We start from the raw sequence: 6,761 nt of genomic DNA, 5'->3' as shown, positions 1-6,761 counted from the left end.
CACTTGGAATTTACTTTTGTATTTGGTGAAATACAGTGATTCAGCTTCCTTCTTCTGCATGTTTCAACCCATTGTTTCCAACACCATTTGTTGAAGAGACTCTGCTTTCCCCATGTAATAGTCTGGGCCCCTTTGTCAAAGATTAGGTGTCCATAGGTATGGGACCTCATTTCTGGGCTCTCAATTCTATTCCACTGGTCAGTGTGTCTGTTCATGTTCCAGTACCAAGCAGTTTTGATGACAATGGCCCTATAATATAGTTTGAGATCTGGCAGTGTGATGCCTCCGGTTCTGTTCTTTTTTCTCAAGATTGTTTTGGAAATTCTAGGTCTTTTCTGGTTCCAGATAAACATTTGTAGCATTTGTTCTATTCTCCTAAAAAATGTGCTTGGGATCTTGATGGGGATAGCATTAAATTTGTAGATGGCTCTGGGTAGTATATTCATTTTGATGATGTTAATTCTTCCAACCCATGAGCATGGAATATCTTTCCACTTCTTTGTGTCTTTTTCTTTTTTTTTTTTTTTTTTTTTTTTTTATTAATTAACAAAACCATAGGGTAGGAGGGGTACAACTCCACACAATTCCCACCGCCCAATCTCCATATCCCACCCCCTCCCCCGATAGCTTTCCCATTCTCTATCCCTCTGGGAGCATGGACCCAGGGTCATTGAGGGTTGCAGAAGGTAGAAGGTCTGGCTTCTGTAATTGCTTCCTCGCTGAACATGGGCGTTGACTGGTCGGTCCACACTCCCAGTCTGCCTCTCTCTTTCCCTAGTAGGATGGGTCTCTGGGGAAGCTGAGCTCCAGGACACATTGGTGGTGTCTTCAATCCAGGGAAGTCTGGCTGGCATCCTGATGACACCTGGAACCTGGTGACTGAAAAGAGAGTTAACATACAAAGCCAAACAAATTGTTGAGCAATCATGGACCCAAAGCTTGGAAAAGTGGAGAGGAAGTATTAGGGAGGTACTCACTGCAAACTCTAGTATACTTCTGCTTTCTTACTTTGGTGCCATACTCCAAACTCAGTCAATTTCTGCTTTGCGTTTCTACTTCTTCTTCCTTTTTTTGTTTTTTTTACATGCATAACATTCCCCAGATTCCCATTTAGCAATACAACCCCCACTATTTCATTCGTCATTTTTCATGGACCTGTATTCTCCCCACCCACCCACCCACCCCAGAGTCTTTTACTTTGGTGTAATACTCCAATTCCATTTTAGGTTCGACTTGTGTTTTCTTTTCTAATCTTGTTTTTCAACTACGGCCTGAGAGTGAGATCATCCCATATTCATCCTTCTGTTTCTGACTTATTTCACTCAACATGATTTTTTCAAGGTCCATCCAAGATCGGCTGAAAACGGTGAAGTCACCATTTTTTACAGCTGAGTAGTATTCCATTGTGTATATATCCCACAACTTGCTCAGCCACTCATCTGTTGTTGGACACCTGGGTTGCTTCCAGGTTTTGGCTATTACAAATTGTGCTGCCAAGAACATATGTGTACACAGATCTTTTTGGATGGATGTGTTGGGTTCCTTAGGATATATCCCCAGGAGGGGAATTGCAGGGTCATAGGGTAGGTCCATTTCTAGCCTTCTGAGAGTTCTCCAGACTGTTCTCCACAGAGGTTGGACCCATTGACATTCCCACCAGCAGTGCAGGAGGGTTCCTTTGACCCCACACCCTCTCCAGCATTTGTTACTGTTACCTTTTCTGATGTGTGACATTCTCACAGGAGTGAAGTGATATCTCATTGTTGTCTTGATTTGCATTTCTCTGACAATCAGAGACTTGGAGCATTTTTTCATGTGTTTCTTGGCCTTTTGGATCTCTTCTGTGGTGAATATTCTGTCCAATTCCTCCCCCCATTTTTGGATGGGGTTATTTGTTGTCTTGTTGTTGAGTCTGGTAAGCTCTTTATATATGTTGGTTATTAAACTCTTATCTGATGTATGGCATGTAAAGATCTTCTCCCATTCTGTGAGGGGTCTCTTGATTTGGGTAGTGGTTTCTTTTGCTGTGAAGAAGCTTTTTAATTTGATGTAGTCCCATAGGTTTATACTTGCCTTAGTCTTCCTTGTAATTGGATTCGTTTCATTGAAAATGTCTTTAAAATTTATGCGGAAAAAAGTTCTTCCAATATTTTCCTCTAAGTATCTGATAGTTTCTGGTCTAACATCCAAGTCCTTGATCCACTTGGAATTTACTTTTGTATTTGGTGAAATACAGTGATTCAGCTTCCTTCTTCTGCATGTTTCAACCCATTGTTTCCAACACCATTTGTTGAAGAGACTCTGCTTTCCCCATGTAATAGTCTGGGCCCCTTTGTCAAAGATTAGATGTCCATAGGTGTGGGGCCTCATTTCTGGGCTCTCAATTCTATTCCACTGGTCAGTGTGTCTGTTCATGTTCCAGTACCAAACAGTTTTGATGACAATGGCCCTATAATATAGTTTGAGATCTGGCAGTGTGATGCCTCCGGTTCTGTTCTTTTTTCTCAAGATTGTTTTGGCAATTCTAGGTCTTTTCTGGTTCCAGATAAACATTTGTAGCATTTGTTCTATTCTCCTAAAAAATGTGCTTGGGATCTTGATGGGGATAGCATTAAATTTGTAGATGGCTCTGGGTAATATATTCATTTTGATGATGTTAATTCTTCCAACCCATGAGCATGGAATATCTTTCCACTTCTTTGTGTCTTTTTCAATTTCTTTGAGTAGTGACTCATAATTTTCAGTATACAAGTCTTTCACTTCTTTGGTTAGGTTTATTCCTAGATATTTTATTGTTTTTGTTGCTATAGAAAAAGGAACTGATTTCTGGATTTCAATTTCTTCTAACTTAGTGTTTGCATAGAGGAATGCCACTGACTTTTGAATGTTAATTTTATAGCCTGACACATTACTGTATTGCCTGATGATTTCCAAAAGCTTCTTGCTAGATTCCTTAGGTTTTTCCATGTATACTATCATGTCATCTGCAAATAAGGAGAGTTTGACTTCTTCTCTTCCAATCTGTATTCCTTTAATTCCTTGCTCCTGCCTGATTGCTATGGCAAGAACTTCCAACACTATGTTGAATAGTAATGGTGATAGTGGGCAGCCCTGTCTAGTACCTGATCTTAGGGGAAATGCTTCCAGTTTTTCACCATTGAGTATGATGTTGGCTGTAGGTTTGCTATATATAGACTCCACTATCTTCAGGAATTTTCCATCTATTCCTATTTTTTGTAGTGTTTTGATCATAAAGGGATGTTGTATTTTGTCAAAGGCTTTCTCTGCATCTATTGATATGACCATGTGGTTTTTGGTCTTGCTTTTGTTGATGTGGTGGATCACATTGATTGATTTACGTATATTAAACCAACCTTGCATGCCTGGGATAAACCCCACTTGGTCATGATGAACAATCTTTTTGATATACTGCTGTATCCGGTTGGCTAGAATTTTGTTCAATATTTTCGCATCTATGTTCATCAGAGATATTGGTCTGTAGTTTTCTTTTTTGGTTGTGTCCCTGTCTGCTTTTGGTATCAGGGTGATGTTGGCTTCATAGAAGCTGGCAGGGAGTATTCCAGTGTCTTCAATCTTCTGGAAGACTTTTAAAGGTAGAGGTATTAGTTCTTCTTTGAAAGTTTTGTAGAATTCATTTGTAAAACCATCTGGTCCAGGACTTTTATTTTTGGGATGATTTTTGATAACTGTTTCAATTTCATTAGCTGTGATGGGCCTGTTCATGTTATCCACTTCCTCTTTACTTAGTTTTGGAAGTTGGTAAGTATCTAGGAAATCATTCATTTCTTCCAGGTTCTCTAACTTGGTGGCATATAGTTGTTCATAGAAGCCTCGCATGATATGTTGAATTTCTGCAGTGTCTGTTGTGATATCTCCTCTTTCATTTACTATCTGATTTATTTGGGTCTTCTCCCTTTTTTGTTTTGTGAGTCTGGCTAAAGGTTTGTCGATTTTGTTTACTCTTTCGAAGAACCAACATTTACTTTCATTGATCTTTTGTATGGTTTTCCTATTCTCAATGTTATTTATTTCTGCCCTAACTTTAGTAATTTCTGTCCTTCTGGTTGCTTTAGGATTCCTTTGTTGTTCTTCTTCTAGGTCTTTAAGATGTGCAATCAGGCTGTTTATTTGTGCTTTTTCTTGTTTCCTAATGTGTGCTTGTATAGCTATGAACTTCCCTCTTAGGACTGCTTTAGCTGTGTCCCAAATATTTTGATAGCTTGTGTCTTCATTTTCATTGAACTCTCGAAACATTTTGATTTCTTCCTTGATTTCCTCTTTGACCCAGAAGTTGTTAAGAAGTGTACTGTTTAGCTTCCACATTTTGGCACTGTTACTAATCTTTTGTTGATTGTTAAGTGTTAGTTTAATTCCACTGTGGTCTGAGAAGATGCTTGGGATGATTTCAGTGCTCTTGAATAGGCTGATGCTGTCTTTGTGTCCTAACATATGGTCTATACTTGAGAATGATCCATGTGGATTTGAGTAAAATGTGTATTCCAGTTTCTTGGGGTGAATAATTCTGAAAATGTCCAATAGTTCTAGTTTATCTATCTCTTCATTTAGCTCCCTTATGTCTTTACTGATTTTCTTCCTGGATGATCTGTCAAGTTGAGATAGTGGGGTGTTGAAGTCCCCTACTATGATTGTGTTACTGTTAATATATTGCTGTAGCTCTTTCAGTAGAAGTTTGATGTATTTAGATGGCTTCTCATTGGGTGCATAGATATTAATAATTGTTAAGTCCTCTTGATTGACTGATCCTCTGAGCAGTAAGTAGTGTCCATTCCTATCTTTTTTAATCTTATGTATTTTAAAGTCTATCATGTCAGATATGAGAATAGCTGTTCCTGCCCTTTTTTGTGGGCCATTGGCTTGTATGATAGTTTTCCATCCTTTCACTTTAAGTCTGTGTTTGTCTTGTTGCGTTAGGTGAGTTTCCTGTAGACAACATATTGTTGGGTTGTGTTTTCTGATCCATCTTCCTACTCTGTGTCTTTTAATAGGTGAATTCAGGCCATTCACATTTATTGATATCAAAGATTGAAGATATTTTAACGCCATTCTTGTAGAGTTTTAGAGTGTTTTGATATATGTTCTATTTGTGGTGGTCTGGTTGTTTATAGGAAACCTTTCAGAACTTCTTTCAAGGCAGGCTTGGTGATGGTTGCTTGTCTGAGAAGGTTTTGATGCTTCCATCTAGTCTGAATGACAATCTAGCAGGATATAGTATTCTTGGCTGAAAGCCTTTCTCATTGAGCACTAGATAGATATCTTGCCATTCACTTCTGGCCTGTAGTGTTTGTATGGTGAAGTCTGCTGCTAATCTTATGGGTTTTCCTTTGTAGGTGACTCTTTGTTTTTCTCTTGCAGCCTTGAGGATCCTTTCTTTATCCTTATTCCTTTCCAATCTAAGTATGACATGTCTTGGTGTCTTTAGGTCTGGGTTAATTCTGTTTGGGACCCTCTGGGCTTCTTGAATCTTTATGTCTTTGGTGTTGTCTAGACTAGAGAAATTTTCAGCTATTATGGCCTGGAGAATGCTTTCTTCCTCCCCTTCTCTTTCTTCCTCTGGTAAGCCAATAATGCGTATATTGTTTCTTTTGAAGTCATCCCATAGGACTCTGTTGTTGTTTTCAGCATCTCTTAATCTCTTTTTGAGGTCTCTTACTTCTTCTTTAGTTGTCTCTAATTCATCCTCAATCTTGCTAATTCTGTCTTCAGCCTCATTGATTCTATTCTCTCTGCCCTCTACTGCTTTCTGGAGTTCATCTATTTTGTTGCCCTGCTCTGATACTGTTTTAGCTTGTTCAGCTAGTTGCCTTCTTAGCTCAGCAATTTCAGCTTTCATCTCTCTAATAACCATGAGATTATTAGAATTTTCTTCCATATTCTTATTTGTTGTTCCTGCAGTTCTAATTACAATTTTTTCAAATTCTTTACTCACTCCTGTTATTATTTCCTTAGCTAATGTTTGGATGTTGAACTCATTGTTTTGTGCTTCGCCCTCTGGAGGACTTTTAGCTGGACTCTTGTCCTGGTTCGAGTCTCCATTATTTTTTCTTGTTGTTTTAACCATTTTATATAAGTTAACAGTTTTTTCAATCCCTGAGTTGGAGTTCAGTGGTGTAAACGCCTTTTTTTTTTTTCCCCTGTAGCCTATGGTAGCCTGAGGGCTTTTAAACTATCAATAGGCTTCTTGGCTTAATCAATGACTCCTGACCAAGAGATAAAGCAGGGTGTGGCAGAGATAATCCAGTGGTTATGCAAAGAGACTTTCACAGCCCTTCAGCTATGCCACCGAGGTATAGGTCTTCTCCTGAGTTTCCCGGTTAGATCTCTGTGCCCTCCCTGTTGCTGCTCCAGATTCTGAGGGTAGTAGCAATGGAGACTTAGAGTTGTACTTGGTGAGTCTCTGGGGAGTCCTTTCCTCCCTTCAGCTGTCCCCTTGTTGGTGGAGCAGACTGGAGGTGGTGTCTCCACTGACAAACTGTCGAACTGTTAGCAGTCACTTAATCTCTCCTTAGGCCCCTCTCTCCTCTCTGTCACCAGCCACGCGTGTTTGTACTCACGGGTGATTTACTGGGTTTCTGTGGTCATTCTAGTCCTGTCTTGTTTCAGTCCGGGTGGTCTCCTTTGGTATTCCTAGTTGATCCGGGAGAGGAGAGGAGAGGAGAGAAAGCGATCTGCTGCTCGTAGCTCCGCCTCCGGAAGTCGAAATTGTAACACAACTTCTTACT

This window comes from Erinaceus europaeus, chromosome 21 (genome assembly GCF_950295315.1).
Source record: "Erinaceus europaeus chromosome 21, mEriEur2.1, whole genome shotgun sequence".
Lineage (NCBI taxonomy): Eukaryota > Metazoa > Chordata > Mammalia > Eulipotyphla > Erinaceidae > Erinaceus > Erinaceus europaeus.
The sequence above is the reverse complement of the archived record's forward strand: the minus strand, read 5'-3'. Positions refer to the sequence as shown.